The sequence below is a fragment of the Microcaecilia unicolor genome, chromosome 4, assembly GCF_901765095.1.
Source record: "Microcaecilia unicolor chromosome 4, aMicUni1.1, whole genome shotgun sequence".
Taxonomy (NCBI): domain Eukaryota; kingdom Metazoa; phylum Chordata; class Amphibia; order Gymnophiona; family Siphonopidae; genus Microcaecilia; species Microcaecilia unicolor.
Window position 1 is genome coordinate 256,364,498 of NC_044034.1, and position 20,266 is coordinate 256,384,763.

A 20,266-nucleotide genomic window follows, 5' to 3' on the forward strand; every position below is an offset into this window, starting at 1 on the left:
CTCAGGTTTCAGCCATTGAAGTTGCTGTCAAAACCCTGTACAGCCCACCTAAACTGGATTGCCATATATGGGACACAGATCATACAAGCCTGCCTGGCACCTGCCCTAGTTTATCATAGCTGGAGTCACCATATAAGCATCACTCAACACATCCACGCACATGCAGCCATTTAAGTTTAGGGTTTTTTTAATACCATTCATTTTCTAATTAGAAATCTTCATCCCACACCCATGTTCATCCCACACCTTTTTGAACTCTACCACCTCCTTCGGGAAGCATTTCAGGTATCGACTACTGTGCAAAAAAATTTCCTGACATTACTCCTAACTCTACCACCCTGCATCCTCAATTCATGTCCTCTGGTTTTACCGTTTTCCCTTCTCTGGAAAAGATTTCTATATTAATGCATTTCAAGTATTTAAACATCTGTATCACATCTGCCCTGTCTTTTCTTTCCTCTAGGGCAGTGATTCCCAAACCTATCCTGGAGGCACCCCAGCCAGTCAGGTTTTTAGGATATCCACAATGAATATTCCTGAGAGAGATTTCCATGCACTGCCTCCACCTTATACAAATCTATCTCATTAATATTTATTGTGTGTATCCTGAAAACCTGACTGGCTGGGGTGTCTCCAGAATAAGGTTTGGAAACCACTGTTCTAGGTTATACATATTCAGTCTTCCAGTTTCTTCTCAAATGTCTTTTGGTGCAAACCCCATACCATTTCTGTTGCCTTGCTCTGGACCGCTTCTAGTCTTTTTTACATCCTTAGCAAGATAAGGCCAGCAAAACTGAACACAATACTCCAGGTGGGGCACATTATTTGCCTTTTAATCGTATGTACCTCAAAGCAGGCATTAATGTCAATGGGGAAAATTTTGAAATATGTGTATTTCCATTGCAATATAGGAAATCCACATAGGAAACAATTCTATAACTTGCTGCCTTAATTTAGGTGCTATGATGGGGCACGCTTTGAACCAATTCTATAAAGACACTGTCATTATAGAATACTAGCGCAAACCCACATTGGCATCCCAAAACTTCGACATGATTCTTTATGCCATGTTAATGACAGGTGTAAATGGTCAAAGTGCACAAAGCAACATGCAGAACTGATAGGATAGTATTCTATGTTATGTTCATTACTAGGTGCCGTGCTCCTGGTCCATCCATGCTCCTCCTATGTTTATGCCCACATTGGAGTTATGCACTATAGCACTATAGAACCAAACAAGTTCATTTATCAGTGGCATTCCTAGGGGGGGGGGGTTGCAGTCCGCCCCGGGTGCACGCTGCTGGGGGGGTGCCACGCACCTGTCGGCGCCACTCGTTCCGTGCTCCCTCTGCCCCGGAACAGGTTACTTCCTGTTCTGTGGCAGAAGGAGCATGGAATGAGCGAAGCCGACAGGCACGCGGCACCCCCCCCCCCCCCCCCCGCAGGTAAAAAGGCACCCGGGTGGAGTGTCAATTTGCCAGGGGGGGAGGGGGCCTTACACCCGGGGGGGGGGGGGGGCGCATCAGCGATCTGCCCTGGGTGTCAGCCGCCCTAGGAACGCCACTGTCATTTATGTGCAAAAATGCCCATTAAAGGGGTCTTTGATGTCTGTAAGTAACAACTAGCTCTATCTGCAAGCTAATAGAACATGCTCCCTTCAAATTCTAGGTATACATATACAAGTAATAACTTTTTCTAAAATCACTACTTACATTTGTATGGCAGTTTACATGTGTTAAATCAGACTTTTTACATGTATAAATGATGTCTTGGAGGATAGATACTATGGTGCCTTAAGACAATAGTGCACATTATTTGCCCCTTAACCCATGTTACAGGATTTAATGTGCAATATGGTCGTTGTTGTTGTTGTTAAGTGCCAACAAGTCAATGTCAACTCATGGTGATTCTCTGTATAATTGTCCTGAACTGTGTTCGGTCTTCAGTCAGATGGCTAATCATTGATAGAATGGCATCTATAGTTGTTATTGTATCGATCCATTGCATTGCTGGTTTTCCTGTTTAGTACTATCCTTCCATCTTGCAAAGCATGATATCTTTCTCTAATGATCTTTCTCTTCACATGATCTGTCCAAAATATGAAAGTCAAAGTCTTGTCATTTGAGCTACAAGGAAAGCTTAAGTGTGATCTCCTCCAATACTGACTGATTTGTTCTTCAGGCAGTCCATGATATGTACAGTATTCTTTTCCAGCACCATAATTCAAAGACATTAATTTTATTCCTGTCTTGCTTCTTTATTGTCTAACTTTCACATCCATATGACATAATTGAAAATACCATGGCTTGGACAAGTCCATCTTTGTATACAGAGAAGAAGATCGTGTCTAGGTCCTTCACAGCTGTTCTGCCAAGAGTTATGCATCATTGGATTTCTTGACTGCTTGTGGTTTCATTATTGATTGTTCCAAGCAAGTTGAAGTTGTCCACTATCAGGCTTATTTTCGAAAGAGAAGGGCGCCCATCTTTTGACACAAATCTGGAGATGGGAATGGGAGTGGAGGAGTGGCCTAGTGGTTAGGGTGGTGGACTTTGGTCCTGGGGAACTGAGGAACTGAGTTCAATTCCCACTTCAGGCACAGGCAGCTCCTTGTGACTCTAGGCAAGTCACTTAACCCTCCATTGCCCCAGGTACAAATAAGTACCTGTATACAATATGTAAGCCGCATTGAGCCTGCCATGAGTGGGAAAGCGCAGGGTACAAATGTAACAAAAATAAAAAATTCTCTCAGGATCACCCAAATCAGCATAATCGAAAGCCTATTTTGGGCGTCCCCAACTGCTTCTTGTCGTGGGGACGACCAAAGTTCCCAGGGGCATGTCAGAGGCATAGCGAAGGCAGGACTGGGGCGTGCCTAACAGATGGGCTTCCTCGAGTGATAATGGAAAAAAAAGGGCATCCCTGATGAGCACTTGGCCAACTTTACTTGGTCCATTTTTTCTTACGACCAAGCCTCAAAAAGGTGCCCAAACTGACCAGATGACCACCGGAGGGAATCAGGAATGACCTCCCCCGACTCCCCCAGTGGTGACTAATCCCCTCCAACCCTGAAAAAAACAACTTTAAAAACTTTTTTTGCCAGCCTCAAATATCATACTCAGGTCTATCACAGCAGTATGCAGGTCCCTGGGGAGGGGGGGGGGGGGAGGTGTGTGTGTGTCAGCAGATGCATAGCGAAGGCATGGACGTCCTTCTTTCAAACATTTTGGATGTCCTGAACTGCCCCCCCCCCCACAGGGACGGCCAAATTTCAAGGGAGTGGAGGAGTGGCCTAGTGGTTAGAGCACTGGCCAGTTCAAATCCCACTGCTGCTACTTGTGATCCAAAATCCAAATAAATAAATAAAGGGGGTGTCAGAAGCATAGCAAAGGCATAGACGTCCTTCTCACAGAAACAGCCACATTTTGGGCGCCGTCACAGGATCGGAGGCATAGGAAAGGCACCTAACACTTGGACATCCTTCACCCATACTAAAAAAAAAAAAGTCCCTGACTAGCACTTGGACATTTTCACCTGGACTTGTATTTTTTTAAGGTTGTAGATGGCTATCATACATGCCACTTGTCTGCGTGTATGAAGCCATCTTTGGCATGCGCAGAGCAGCCACACATAACACTTGGCTGCTCTGCACTGGCCTCCCCTCCTTAGGAAGGAAATCGTGTGCAAATGAGCTAACAGCGAGCATCTCATTTGCATGCAATTTCTTTCATGCAAGCCCGTTCCTTTCTAAATTGCTATGGGTTCGGTAAGGAAAGGGTTTTTTCGTTCAGTTAGTGCATCAGTTAGTCCACTGCACTGCCCCCTAGGGTGCCCGGTTGGTGTCCTGGCATGTCAGGGGGACCAGTGCACAAGAATGCTGGTTCCTCCCACGACCAAATGAGTTGGATTTCGTCGTTTTTGAGATGGGTGTCCTCGGTTTCCATTATGGCCGAAAACCGGGGACGACCATCTCTAAGGTCGACCATCTCAACATTTATGTCGACCATTTCTAAGGTCGACCTAAATGTTGAGATTTGGGCGTCCCCGACCGTATTATCGAAACAAAAGATGGACGCCCATCTTGTTTCAATAATACGGGTTTCCCCGCCCCTTTACGGAGCCGTCCTGCGAGGACGGCCCCAGGAAAACTTGGGCACCCTGTTCGATTATGCCTCTTCATGTCTATTACTTCTTTATTGATTTTATCAGTTGTCAGGATTTTTGTCTTCTTCACATTACAGTGGAGGCCCATTTTGAGATTGTGTTCCTTAATCTTGACATCAATGATGATAGAAATTAAAGTAAGGCTGTGGGATTGCCACTACCCCTCACCCTCACCTCTCACCAAGCTAAGATTCAGAACAAGCCAATGAGAATAAGCCTGTTTTAAGGGTTATTTTAAATTTTTGTTAAGTGAACTCTGATTTTAACTGATGAGGGAGAGTGTGCTATATGGAGGGAACAATAAAAATGAAAGCTGAATGTCATGTTGATTTTAAGCATACTCATGTAGAAGGAAATACTAAACAAAGATCATTTATTGAGCTGAAGGTATATGAGGAGACAAAAAAGACAACAAAAACAAATATTGGGGAGTATCAGAATAGATAATTCTGTGTATTGAGGTGAGGATCTTATCGGCATCATCAGCATAGCGAAGATTGTTGATGAGTGTTCCACCAGTTTTATCACATCATGTTTCTTCATATAGTCCTGCTTCTTTGATGAATTGTTCTGCATAGAGGCTGAACAGGTAAGAGGAAATTATATAGCCTTGTCATATACCTTTGATGTTTTAAAATCATTCTGTTTCTCCTTGTTCCATTTCAACAGTTGCTTCTTGATCAATGTAGATTGTACATGAGAACTATCAGGTGTTCTGGTATACCTATACTTGTTAATGTGGTCCAAAGTTTTTCAAGATTTATGCAGTAAAAGGCCTTGCTTTAGACAATGAAATGTATGTAGATATCCTTTTGGTATTCTTTTGTCTTTTCAAGGATCCATCTCATATCTATGAGTAGTTTCTCACCCTTTCTATCATTCAAGTGCAGCTACATCAGCAGTCAGACATCTCAACACCTTTGCTCCAACTGCTCCACAAATGGCAATTTCTTCTCTTCTCCAGAGTGCCTTCTGACCTAAGGGGCTCATCTTTCTGCACTTTATTACAATTTGTTTCATTGTAACTATTCATTGAGATTTCATGGCAAGATATGGAAGTAGATTGCCAGGCCTTTCTTCCTCATAGGTAATACCAGTGTTGTTGTCATTGTCACAGAACTGTGACCCTTCATCACCAACATTGTTCCATACTGCTGCTGCCCAGATGAGTGGTTTGACTTAGTCTGGCACCACAGCTGAGACCTGTCCAAGTTGGGAGATCCTGCTAGTTGTCAACCTGCCAATGGCATAGCTTTCAGCATCACTGATGCACGCAAGCCTTCACTGCAAAACAAGCCACAAACCTAGCAAAAGGTGTTATGGTGCCATCAAGCATGTTAGTTTAGGTAATATGCTTGCTGTGTTTGTCTACTTCGTAGGGAAGTGTGCAATAAGGCTGAGAAATTTCATGCAAGTAATGATTTATTGTTGAAGAACTAAACAGCAAATAAAATATAAACTAGAAAAGTTTTTTATAGCAGTAGTTTTGTAACAAACTTCTTATCTTATAATACCTAATAAATTCTCCCTAATGACACAAAGACTGACATATCAGATAGCCTGACTCACACTTCCCAAAACCAACATGGATTTCTCTAACTGATCCCAAATCAAAAAGGAGAATAACACAGACACCCATGCAACCTTTTTTTGGCAGACAAAACACTGAATAAGGATCTTGTTTCAGGGAACAGCAACCAAAGTGTCACGATTTATTTTTTGCACACTACTTTTAGCCAACTCAATCCTCTATCTGGAGAGTCACATATGTGAGCCTCAAGATAAGGCCACAATGTGGGATACGGAGAGATAAGCGAGAAAGTCCATTGTCCGCTAAAGTTTGTGAGTAATGCCTGTTGCTTTGGATGGCAGCATAGAATGCATACACTGTACTTCTGGATAAAATATGTGGAAGTAAAATATGTCAAAAGGCAAATTGAGCAGAAAAGCTGGTGGCAAAAGGAAAAGTCTGTCTTTACGTGGCAATCTGTAGTTTTTCCTCTCAGTTCTGTGTGCAGGCAATACCTGAACTCTAGAAGCGGGCTGTCAGGTAGGGTGGATTGGAGCTCACCAATGTTAATAGAACCAAACAGACATTTACTATAATGTGGAAGTCAGATTTACCGTGTCTTCAGTGATGAGAGACGGAATGCAGATGAGGAATGCAGGGGTATCCAGACTAGTTGAAGATAGTTCCACTGTTGCTGGTTCAATGTCTTCATAGCTAGATTCAAGGGTGAAAAGACCTTAGGCACCAGTTTCACAGCATGTACACTGCATGTAAACAAAGAACCTTGTCTTCTTGATTCTTCACACTCAGGCAGTATGGTCATGCTGTAGTGTCACAAGTCCAGAATACATTCCAGTAGAATCCATGTTGATTTGGTTCCAGCATCATGGGCACGTAAAAGTTGGTCAGGCTGTAGTCCTACATTACCTTTTTGTTGGGCTAACTTAATACTTTTGAGAAGTGATGATCCCTTCATCAAGTTAATACATTATCAGTTACGCATAATGATGCCCAAATATGCAAACAAATTAGAGATTACATTGCAGTGGTGCCGTATTGATCTTTGTTTTCAAAGCTGTATGACTATGAAGTTAAAGAATGTGTCTGTGGAGGGGAGGAGGGTGTTCATATGCTTGCAGAGTGGTGAGAAAACTAAGGGAGATAAACAGCAGATTTTACAGTTATAGGAGTACTAGGTCCGTTAATGAATGAGGAAACCACTGATCAAACACTTTGAAACAAACATAAGAAAGACTTAATAGGAACATAAAAAGGATTTACTAGGAACCTATTTTCTTGCCTCTTTCCTGACATAATCCTCTATAGTTGCAAAGTTTGATGTATTTCTTCCTCAGCTTTCTCATCTTTCTGCAAACGTCTTCTCCACTTCATCATTTTACTTTACAGAGCTCTCAGTTTTGAAAACAAATGTTACCATATGACTATTGCAAGACAGAATGTGATTTGCTTGTACATTAGCACAAAGATTATTCTTAGCTCATGCTGCACTGACCTGATGAAGCGAGTAATGCTCATAAAAACTAGTCAGAAGTACATTAAGATTGTATAATGCAATTTGTCTGTTGACCATAATTTCTAATTTGTTGACCATATCACCAACAACTTGTCTGTTGATTTCAACTCTACATTGATAAATCTAAAAACTGTGCAAAATTTTCACATTGCTTTTTCCTGACAAATTTGCATTCTAGAATTTTTTTTGCTGTTGTTTCTAAATTTTTAGGAAAATAAATCCTGATTTAAATCAAATTAATTACACACTGTGCAAGCACACTGACTTGCATGCTTTCTTAAACCTGAATGAGTGTCTGAATTTGTTACAATTAGACTGCATATATACTTGTTTTTAGGAAAGGAGTGTTGATTGGCATCAAATCATGCCTATATAAGCCTTTAGTAGTAATGCAAGGAAAGGAGTGATTTGAAAGTGGAAGACGAATGGATGAGTATATTTAATTTAAATAGAAACAAGGATCAGCAGAGATGTGAAGTCCTATTTTGCATACAAATTCTTTGTAGGAAATGGGATATCCAGATTGAGACATTTATATCCCTCCCCTCAGTTTTATGAAAGGCTAGTCTGAACACAGAGCCTTAAGTGAAATGTGTATAAGGATGCTGGCAAATGCATGTGTGTTTACCAGCATACACAAGAGCACTGACTTTACAAAGCTACACGTAGAAAAATGGACAGCATCACTAGACAATTTCCACAGAAAAGATTGCTCTTCTAGAGTGCTCGTGCTGGATATCTCAGAATGAGCGAACCAGTAAACAATTTTGAAACAAGGACCTTAAAGTTCTTGGAGTAGAGTAGGGGGTTAATAGGCAGGAGACGCAGAGGAGTTCTCAACGTGAAGTTGAGTTTTACACACAAGCAGTACGATTTTATAGACTAAACAGTAGAATACTGGTAACCAGTGTGCTGTATGGCGGTGTTCTGAATTAACTATAACCAGTGGATATCTTTTAGTTTGAGACCATTATAAAGCATATTGCAGTAATCTACTGTAATTGGCTGATGATAAACGAGTAGATCAGAAATATTCAAAGTGGCTAGATGAAGCATGGATCTGATTGAGTGAATTTGCCGAAGCCTGAAGAAGCATTTCTTGACAACAGTTGAAATTTGAAGTTTAAAGGAAAGTGTTTTGTCCAGAATGACACTGAGGATCTTTGTGTTGGATTGCAATGGGATGGAAATGAAGCAAAGTGATTATAGGCAGGGGTAATGTAGCATATAGAGAGGTTGAGAAAAGAATGCATCTTGACTTGTCAAAGTTAAAAGAAAGTTTGTTCTTGCAGAACTAGTCCATCAATTGTATCAAATTATCGTTGATATGGTTGATCACAGGAGCATTATTATGGTCAAGTGCATACAACAGTTGTATATCGTTTGGATAAACGAACGCTGTGAAATCCAGAGATAGGATTGACTTTTATGTCGTCCTATTTATGTGATTAACCTGGCTGGTTAAGTCCTGATATTCAGCACTTAATTCATCAAATGACAACTCTGCCTGAATGCCCCCAAAATAGCCAGTTTTCAGTTATTTTCAGCATCACTAACCAGTTAATGTTGCTGAAAATTAACTGTTAGCCTCAAATAGATGATTTTAACTGGTCAGGAGTCATTTCTGGCCAGTTAAATCACTTTGAATATCTACCTCATAATTTTTGGATAAGCAGCTGAATATTGTCATTATCCATATAATTTCACAGCCTGCCATTGTTCACCCTCTTTTTTCCCCTTTCCTATATGGATTACATTGACCCATTCAGACTGGTTTTCTGCCTGATACTAGCTGTAGAAGAGCTGAAAATGCATGGATAGAGAAGTTATACATATCTGAGAATTGTATCAAATGAAAAGATGGTTCTCTAAGGTCAAAGATTCCTCTATGATAGTTCTCGGAGCTGATAGTATCTATTAGAAGAGAAAGATGTGCCTGTTGGTAAAGACTCAGTTGCAACGAGACCTAGCAAACATCTGGCTTTTGAAAGTTATCATAGACCCTGTTGGAAATCTCTGCAGATGAGAACACTATCAATGTTTCCAGACCTTGTCCTGGAGGCACAATTGCTGGTCATGTTTTCAGGAATGGCATAATGAACATGATTAAGATAGATTTGCATACACTAACTCTACAATGTATGCAAATCTATCTCTGAATATTCATTTCGGATATCTTGAAAACCAGACCTTCCAGGACAGCTGGGAATTACTTTTCTATATTATGAACGTTTTTCTAACGTATGTGAGAATCTTCATTGACAGTTGTTCTCTGATGTGGAAGATGAGACTGAATATATCTTGCACACAGTTTGTTACCTGAAAAGTTCCACTGATCTTTCACAGTCTTGACATGAAACCTAAAACCACCTTTTCTGTCTTCTATCTACAGTACCTGCAGTAAAAGAAAGAAAGGATAGTGTGTCCAGAGAAATTACAAGAATTGTGCACACTGTGACCAGAGGTCATCCAAAGGTGATAGAAAAGTACCAGAAGGCATAAGGCCTAGAAAACTTTTTTAAAGAAAGGGCTCTGAGAGAAATTTATGGAGGCAAAGAAAGCAGCAGAGAGATAGAGTTCCTGAAAGTGGCTCTCTAGGCAGTGTTAATAAGCTACATGCCAAAAATGTCATAGTTATACTGATAACAGATGCATGCAGCACCATGCCTAATTTTGTGTCTGGAGAGAGAGAGACAGAGGACTACTATTATCAAGCTTGTAGAGACAATATTTACGGCATAGTTTGTCAGAGTAAAGACAGGATCATATCTAAGCATATGCATTTACCTCAGAGAGGAACAGAACTGGTTCCGCCATTCTGTCTCATTGAATTAGAGTTTCTGGGCTTCTTCGCAGGCTAATTTGGCTAGTGGTTGTAGTGTCAGAGAATATCATACCAGGAGCAGGACATCGTGGCTAGGTTCCTTTGTCTCCAGGATGACGGAAAGAGCTAGCCCTTCTTTGGTAGAGTGGAAGAAGCAACTGTGCAAGCAGCAAGCAGTTCCTGATGGCAGACTACAGCCATGAGATGTGCATGTTTTGTGCTCAAGAAGTATTGTGTAGGTGTGCCCACATATATTCTGTAACTTGAAAGTCTAGATGCACATAAAGTATGTATACAGAGTTATTGGAGGTATATGGACACATGTCCACAGTCCCCCTAATTCTACATGCTTGCATGCATACAGTATATTGCATGAAAATTTGCAAACATAGGTTATAGAATCCTGCCAGTTATGTGTTAATTGGTAAATTAGCCATTAATTGGTGTTAGGAACCAAGTTAATTCATGCTAATAGGCTTTAATTGAAATCCCATGCATAATCACACTTAGTTGCTGTTCTAGAAACATAGTGGCTGATATTCAAAGTGATTTAACTGGCCAGAAACGGATCCTGGACAGTTAAATCACTTGTACGGGGATAACTGGTCATTTTAGCGGGACTTAACTGGTTAGTGCCACTGAAAAACGACCGGTTAGCGCTGAACTCAAAACCGGCTATTTTAAGGGAGTTCTGAAGGTGGGGGTCAGCACTTGGCTGGTTAAGTACCGTTATTCAGCACATAACCGGCCATGTTCATCACATAAATTACAGGCAACCCAGAGGGCATCAACAACACAAAAGTCGTGAAGTGCAGAAAGCAAGTGTAATCGGCCACAGATGGAATTTTAGGTGGAGCCAAATAGTAGAGTTCTACAAATAGATATTGCTTCCTCTACTACTTGGATACACCTGTGATTCCATCGGTAGCCAATTACACTTGCTTTTTGCACTTCACTGCATAAACAGGACTGCATAAAAGTCAGTCCTATCTTTATGCAGTGCTCCATAGCTAGTTAAATGCTAAATATTACACTTAACCGGTTATGGTTTAGTCTGCTTCGGAAACCCAGAAATTTAATGTCAAAGCCCAGTCATGGTCCAGCATAGAATTTTTGGGGCATAACTCAGTGGCAGTCAGCAAAATGCTGAGTGCCAGTGGTTGAATATCAACACCTTAGTGTACAAAAGCTGTGGTGTATAATTGCAAGATGGATATGCATATGGGAGGACCATGGGTGGGTTGGTGGGTTAGGGGCATGTCAAACACTTATGTGCTAACATTTGTCACAACCAAGAGAGTGCCCAACCCCATACTCTTCCACCTGACTTAAAGAGTCCTTTCCGAGAAAGAGCAGCCTTTCCTGTAGAACAAGGAACACATGAAGAAAAAGAAATCCTAGGCTGGAGTAGAACTGCAGGGGAGCATAGAGGGGCATAATCGAATGGCGCCGGCCAAATAGATGGCCAGCCATCTATTTGGCCGGTGCCGCAAAAAGTAGTCCCGAACTATATTATCGAAAAAGATGGCCGTCCGTCTTTCATTTCGATAATACGGTTGGGGCCGGCCAAATATCAAAGATGGCCAGGTTTGAGATGGCCAGCATCGTTTTTCGCCCATAATGGAAACCAATGCCGGCGATCTCAAATCCGGCCAAATCCAAGGCATTTGGTTGTGGGAGGAGCCAGCATTTGTAGTGCACTGGTCCCCCTGACATGTCAGGACACCAACCGAGCACCCTAGGGGGCACTTCTAAAAATAAAAAAATAAAAATAGCTCCCAGGTGCATAGCTGCCTTACCTTGGGTGCTGAGCCCCCCAAATCCCCCCCAAATCCCCCCAAACCCACTCCCCACAACTGTACACCATTACCATAGCCCTTATGGGTGAAGGGGGCACCTAGATGTGGGTACAGTGGGTTTTGCGGGGGTTTGGAGGGCTCCCATTTACCACCACAAGTGTAACAGGTAGGGTGGGGATGGGCCTGGGTCCACCTGCCTGAAGTGCATTGCACCCACTAAAAACTGCTCCAGGGACCTGCATACTGCTGTCAGGGAGTTGGGTATGACATTTCAGGCTGACAAAAAAGTTTTTTTTTTGGGTGGGAGGGGGTTGGTGACCACTGGGGGAGTAAGGGGAGGTGATCCCCGATTCCCTCCGGTGGTCATCTGGTCAATTGGGACACTTTTTTGAGATTTGGTCCTAAAAAAATGGACCAAGTGAAGCCGGCGAAATGCTCCTCAGAGCCAGCCTTCTTTTTTCCATTATCAGCTGAAGCTGGCCATGTCTTACAACACCCCTATCCTGCCTCCATCCCGCCTCCCATACCATTCCGGAATGCCCCCTTTAACTTTGGCCGGCTCTGCGACGGAAAGCAGTTGGTGCTGGCCAAAATCGGCTTTTCATTATACTGATTTGGCCGGCTTCAGGAGATGGCCAGCCATCTCCCAATTTGTGTCGGAGGATGGCCGGCGATCTCCTTCGAAAATAAGCTGGATAGTTGCCTAGAGCCCCAGCCCATAGGAGGGACTATGGTGGGAAGATCCATGTGGAACCCAAGCCTCCCTGGGCACAGAGTAGTATATAATGGCTCCCAGTAGGATATAACAACATAAGAATTGCCATACTGGGACAGATCAAAGGTCCATCAAGCCCAGTATCCTGTTTCCAACAGTGGCCAATCCAGGTTACATGTACCTGGCAAGATCCCAAAACAGTACAATATATTTTATGCTGCTTATCCTTGAAATAAACAGTAGATTTTCCCCAAGTCAGTTTTAATAATGGCTTATGGACTTTTCTTTTAGGAAGATATCTAAACTTTTTTAAACACTGCAAAGCTAGCTGCTTTTACCACATTCTCTGGCAACGAATTCCAGAGTTTAATTACACGTTGAGTGATGAAATATTTTCTCTGATTTGTTTTAAATTTATTACTTTGTAGCTTCATTGCCTACCCTCTACTCCTAGTAGTTTTGGAAAGAGTAAACAAGAGATTCACATCTACCTGTTCCATTCCACTGAATATTTTATAGACCTCTATCATATCTTCCCTCAGCCGTCTTTTTTCCATACTGAAGAGCCCTAGCCACTTTAGCCTTTCCTCAAAGGGAAGTCATCCCATCCACTTTATCATTTTTGTCGCCCTTCTGTGTACCTTTTCTAATTCCACTATTGGGCTCATTTTCAAAATAGAAAAACATCTAAAAAGCAGCATTTGGATGTTTTTCTCACAAAAATGTCCAAATCAGTATTTTCAAAACCCATTGTTAGACGTTTTTCTTTGAAATTCGTCAGAAGTGCATCCAAATCTCAAGGAGGTGTATCAGGGGCGTGTTCAGGACGGGAATTGGGCGTTCTTAAGACTTAGATGTTTTTCAGTCATAATAGAAAAAAACAAAAACGTCCAGGACTAAAACTAAGACATTTTGAGCTAGATTTGTTTTTATAATGAATATGGCACAAAAAGGTGCCCTAAATGACTAGATGACCACTGGAGGCGGAGGGAATCAGTTATGACCTCCCCTTATTCCCCCAGTGGTCACTAACCCCCTCCCACCCCCCAAAAATGTGATGAAAAGCATTACCTGCCAGCCTCTGTGCCAGCCGCAGATGTTATACTCAGGTCTATTAGAACAACATGCAGGTCCCTAGAGTAGTCTAGTGGTGGGTGCAGTGCATTGCAGACAGATGGACCCAGGCTCCTACTTCCCCCTACATGTTACATTTGTGGAGGAAACTGTGAGCCCTCCAAATCTCACCAGAAACCCACTGTACCCACATATAGGTGCCCCCTTCACCCGTAAGAGCTATGGTAGTGGTGTACAGTTGGGGTAGTGGGGGTAGTGGGTTTTGGGTGAATTTGTGTGTGTGTGTGGGGGGGGGGGGGGCTCAGCAGACAAGGTAAGGGAGCTATAGTCAGATGTGTACCTGGGTGCATTTTATGAAGTCCACTGACTGCAGTGCCCCCTAGCGTGCCCGATTGCTTTCCTGTGATGTCAGGGGGACCAGTGTACTAAAAATGCTGGCTCCTCCTACATCCCAATGGGTTGATTTTGTGCGTTTTGCACTTGGATGTTTGTTTGTTTTTTTGAAAATGGACCAAAAAATAAAATGTCCAAATCACAAAACCTTCTATTTTCGAAAACAAAAGATAGACGTTTTTCTTTTTTGAAAATGACCTTCTTTGCTAATCAGATTTTGGACATTTTTTGCATAATGTGCTCAATTCTGGTCGCCGCATCTCAAGAAAGATATAGTAGAATTGGAAAAGGTGCAGCGAAGGGCGACTAAAATGATAGCGGGGATGGGACGACTTCCCTATGAAGAAAGACTAAGGAGGCTAGGGCTTTTCAGCTTGGAGAAGAGACGGCTGAGGGGAGACATGATAAAGGTATATAAAATATCGAGTGGAGTGGAACAGGTGGATGTGAAGTGTCTGTTCACGCTTTCCAAAAATACTAGGACTAGGGGGCATGTGATGAAACTACAGTGTAGTAAACTTAAAACAAATCGGATAAATTTTTTCTTCACCCAACACATAATTAAACTCTGGAATTCGTTGCCGGAGAACGTGGTGAAGGCAGTTAGCTTAGCAGAGTTTAAAAAGGGGTTAGACGGTTTCCTAAAGGACAAGTCCATAAACCGCTACTAAATGGACTTGGGAAAAATCCACAATTCCAGGAATAACATGTATAGAATGTTTGTACGTTTGGGAAGCTTGCCAGGTGCCCTTGGCCTGGATTGGCCGCTGTCATGGACAGGATGCTGGGCTCGATGGACCCTTGGTCTTTTCCCAGTGTGACATTACTTATGCACATATGTACTTATTAAGTGCCTTAGAAAGTGCCCAAGCCCATAATTTTGCAAGTGACTTAAAGAGTTCTTGTGGGAGAGAGTAGTCTTTCCTATAGAACAAGGAACATATAGAGAAAGGAGAAAAGGAAATCCCAGGCTGGAATACGATTGCAGGTGAGAATAGGACTTAGTTGCCTAGAACTCCAGCCCATAGGATGGACTATGATGGGAGGAGCTATGGGGAAACTGAGCCTCCCTGGGCATGTAAGCAGTATATAATGGTTCCCAGTGGGACCAGGGATGTGGAGTTCCTTCTTAGTTCTGAGAGGCTGGAGGATCCCACCCCTATGGAAATAGGAGACCCGGAGAACCAAGCTGCTAGGCCAGGGTAGGAAATTGAAGAGATGGACTGCACAGATTTACAAGCTGAGCCTGAACCTCAAGGTATGGCACTATGATGGAAATTGAAAGGAGATAGTCTTGGAAGTCTGGGACCTTAAGGAAATGTACCTGTTTCTTCCAGTATTGACAGCCAAATGGGTGGGAGATGAGTATTTTCAAGAGTTAAACTATCCCACAGGGTGGGGTTGTCAGGAGGCTCTTGGAGTCCTTATCATTAAGCCTTGACTATGAAGAAACTGTGTATGAAGACTTCATGCTACCAATCCCAGGGATAAATAGTGGCTTATCTAATACTTATCTTAATAGAAGGTTATGGACTTTTCCTCCAGGAACTTGTCCAAAACTGTTTTAAACCCAGATATACTAACTGCAGTTACCACATCTTCCGGCAACAAGTTCTAAAGCTTAAATATTCGTTAAGAGAAAAAATATTTCTTCTATTTGTTTTAAAAGTATTAGCATGTAACTTCATTTTGTGTCCCCCAGTCTTTGCACTTTTTGAAAGAGTAAAAAATCGATTCACATTTACCTGTTCTGTGCCACTCAGGAATTTGTTGACCTTTATCATATCCCACCTCAGTCTTCCCTTTTCCAAGATGAAGAGCCCTAACCTCTTGAGCCTTTCCTCATATGAGAGGTATTTAATTTTGTATTTTGCTGACATCATATTGAATTGCATCTACTATATGAATCCTATTGTGTCATATTCTGCTGGCATTTACAGTATTATATTCCTGTTATATGATTATTTTAGAGTGCTTTTAAATGTTTACATTTCTGACACCATATCATACTAGTACTATTAACAGGATTCAATTTGCCATCTCAATGTTTACCTTACTGATTGTATTTATGTTTTCATTTAGTCATTTTACTATTGTTATGCTGTTAACAAAATTGTAAGTTTTATATCAAGCTGCACCTGCTGTATACCATCTTGGATGAATTTCTTCATAAAGGCAGTTAATAAATCCAAATAGATAAGCAATAAATAAACAAGAGCATGCAAACTGTGTGTGTTCTTACTTTTTTTTTTTTAAAGATTTTGCTCTTACGTTTTGAAAGAAAATCTAACTGTAAGTGAAAAGGAGATAGAAATCAAAAGATTCAGAAGCTGGCTACTGTACAGTTATTTCACAGAAAATGCTTGTATTCATTTTACTAAATTATACTGTTTGCTGAGTTGAAGCTCATTGTAAAAGCTAAATACATACTTACCGATTTTGAAGTCTATGATCCAGTTCTTATTTTAATGGTTTATAACCAAGGGTGTTCCAATTGGTTGACACCATCTGCTAGAATCTGCTTTCTAAACAATGGCAGTCTCTGATGTGTTAGCTCATTTAGTTTTATATGCAAGGCACTGTGACATAACCACACTCTATACTTCAATTTAACACGCCGTTCAAATATTATTGCAAGAGAATGATTGTTGTGGAGCAAAAGGGAAACAAAGCATCAAGGAAATCAAATAGGAACATGGCAGCTAATGAATTCAGTTAGTAATTCTCTTCTTTAATGGGTAGTTCTTCGTCTCCAATGAGGCGATTTAAAGCCATCTCAATCTAATGAATGCCTCGTAGATTTGTACAACAATAATAGGAGGGAACATAGGCCTTGAAAATTGGAAGACACTGATAAAGTGAAGGTTGTCCAATAGCTAGATGGGATCTCTTTTATGGTTCGAGCATAGCGTTGAGTGGTAGAGTAGCAAGGAGATCTGAAATAGGGATATGACAGTAAAAAATTATTTGGGTTGTTTTCATATTTTTCCCAAATTTTTCATGTGGTTCGGGTGTATTTTTGGCTTTGTTTTATATATTCTTTTAATGGAAAATTTTTTAATGCTCACTATAGCATTTTGACATAGACTAATTTACTTGACACATTAAGGGGGAAGTTATCAAGGTGTGGTAAAAGGCAGATTTTTACCACACCTTGATTTAACATGGGAGTCACTAACCTGCAGTACCAAAGGACTAATGCGAGCCACCTCACAAGCAGCATTAGTCCATTGACCTTGCTGTGGCCCAATGGTTCCTGTCCGTCTCTTAAAGGCATTAGCAACTTAAAAAAAATTGTAACCTTCTGTAGCTTGCAACAGAAATCTCATGTTGCACCCCCCTCCCCAAATCAAGCCCCCAATAGTTTGCCCCAACCAGCCCCTCAAAGGTGCAACCCTCCCACCTGGAAATTCAACCACTGTCAATATTGGCTCCCAAGACCCCTTCCCCCCAAAGGTCTAGTAGGCAGGAAGGAGTGATCCTGCACTCATCAGTGCTGAGATCTTAAAACGGCACTGGTGAACCCTAGCTGTAGTCTCACAGTACTGCTGTTGGGGGTTATATTTCCATAAAAGGATCCTTACTGAGGAGACTGATACTCAGCAGGACATATACAGCTGACCTATCCAGCTGAGTTGCTTAATATACTGGCCTAAAGTTTATAAAACCCCTTTTCCACATGAAACACAAGTTCTACATGCAGAAAATACTGCATGTCATCCAGTTAACTTTGACGGTAATTCTTTTTACCAGATTTGACCAGATCATTTTAATTGAATAGTACTGAATATTGGTGTTACTGTATCTGGTTAAAGTTTAGCAGCACCTCTGGCATGCCTCCCACTCCTCATAAGTAAAGTTATTTAAAGATAGCTAATTAACCTTTGTCTGCTTGAGCAGGAAGTTCAAAATCAAAAAGTTGTCGAGGTAATTACACATACGAAGCTTCTGAGTATCAGCCCCTTTTGTGTTTATTTTTGCATGGTGATACAATCTTATTCATTCTCAAGTGTAGAGCTTCCCAAACTGTGGGTCAGGTCCTTAAATGAGGTTATTAAACCTGTGTTTAGGGTCAGGACTTGGAAGAGCCCTCTATAGAACACCATCAGACCTCACCACATGGAGGGGCATGTGCTTTGTTTTATATTGCAAATGGAGTCATGGCCAAAGAAAGATTGAGTGGAGGAGTAGCCTAGTGGTTAGAACAATCAAATAAAAGCAGAGGCTGGCCAACAGATGCTTCAGCACGGGAAATGGTGTTTAAAAGATGCTTTATTTGCTACTTGGGCAAGGGGACCCGACACAGTATAGATACTGAGCTGATGCCTTCGGGTGATGGTATGTGTCTGCATTTTCTCCTGAATGGAGTTCTTTGAGCATTTTCTTTAATTCAGTACTTACTTGAATATCACTGTGACCCCTGAGGCAAGCATTTGATTGTGCCGAAACTTGGACCGTGTCAGGTCCTCTTGCCTAAGTAGCGAATAAAGCATATTTTAAGCACCATTTCCTGCACTGGAGTGTCTGTTGGCCAGCCTCCGCTTTTATTTTATTGTACTGTCCAGTTTGATGTGCCTATTGGTTAGAGCACCAGGCTCAGCATCCCAAGGTGGCTGGTTCAAATCCCACTGCTGCTGCTTGTGATCTTGGGCAAGTCACTTAACCCTTTATTGCCTTAGGTACAAAATTAGAGTATGAGCTCTCCAGCAGAAGAGATATACCCAGTATACCTGAATGTAACTCACCTTGAGCTACTACTGAAAAAGGTGTCTCCAGTTTGATGTGCCTAGTGGTTAGAGCACCAGGCTCAGCATCCCAAGGTTGCTGGTTCAAATCCCACTGCTGCTGCTTGTGATCTTGGGCAAGTCACTTAACCCTTTATTGCCTTAGGTACAAAATTAGAGTGTGAGCTCTCCAGCAGAAGAGATATACCCAGTATACCTGAATGTAACTCACCTTGAGCTACTACTGAAAAGGGCGTGAGCAAAATTCAAATAAATAAATAATCTTTGCCCTATTAAGATCAATGAATGAGGCAGTTCACACAGGAGAAAATATTTTATTAATGTATTTTATTTAGATTAGGATTTTAGATATGTTTACAGAATTTTTCAAAACCAAGCTGATGGGACATTATATAAATGTATAGTATTCCCTTGCGAATGCTCTAAATTTTGAACCAAAGGCAATGGAGGGTTAAATGACTTTCCCCAAGATCATAATGTTTAACAGTGAAAGAAGGGAGATTTGAGCTTTGACTTTCCCAATATGAAGCCACTGTTCTAACTATTACACCATTCATTTGTTTAAATTATGCTATATTTTAATTGATGTGCACTGTTTTGGTTCTCGTTTTGTTAGAAAAGTGCAGTATATAAGTACAAAACAATATGATTTTAGGGCTGTTCACTGATTAAAAATTTTAGTAGCACGATTCGCCGTGATCAAAATTTTTGATCGCACGATTGATCGCATAAAGTGTCCCACTCACATTTTCATCTGTATAGTGAAAAATATAGACTACAGATGTCAATTCTCAAAACTGGCATATTGTACTTCAGTTACTAAACTGAAAATAAAATACATTTTCTTACCTTTGTTGTCCAGTGATTTTATTTTTCTAATCATCTTATTCCCTGTCTCTGATTCCGTTCCTCTGTCTGTGCTCTGAACTCTAATTTCAGGGCCTCTTTCCTCACTATTTCTTTTCTCTCCTCCTCTCTTCTTCACTTCTTCTCCTATAACATCTTTCACATTCAACTTTCTGCCAATTTTCTTCCTCCTTATAGGAGAGAGCAGCATGATGCGATTAAGCAAGTTAAAATTATTAGTGCAAGGTAAAAAAAAACCTTTTGCACGATTAATCGTGTTAAATGGACAGCCCTAGATTTTATGCAAAATGGTAATGTACTATTCATTTATAAATAGCAATCCAAAAACAGGAAGCTTTTTCTTTTAGCAGTATATTTTATTGATCTGCAAACAAAGGGCCTGATATTCAAAGTGATTTAAGCGAGCAGGAGAGGCTTAAGACCTCTTAAATCACCTGGGGCTGCTTAACCCTCAATATTCAGTGGCACTAAACAGGGCAGTGCCACTGAATATCATCTCTGACCACCTATAAAAAATGGGCAGGTCAGGGGCACTATATGGGATGGTGTTGGGGAGGAGGCGACAGTTATGTGTGTGACAGCAATATTCAGAACCAGCACCCACCAGAAGCGTAGTCAGACCTCGAGGTGGGAGGGGTCCA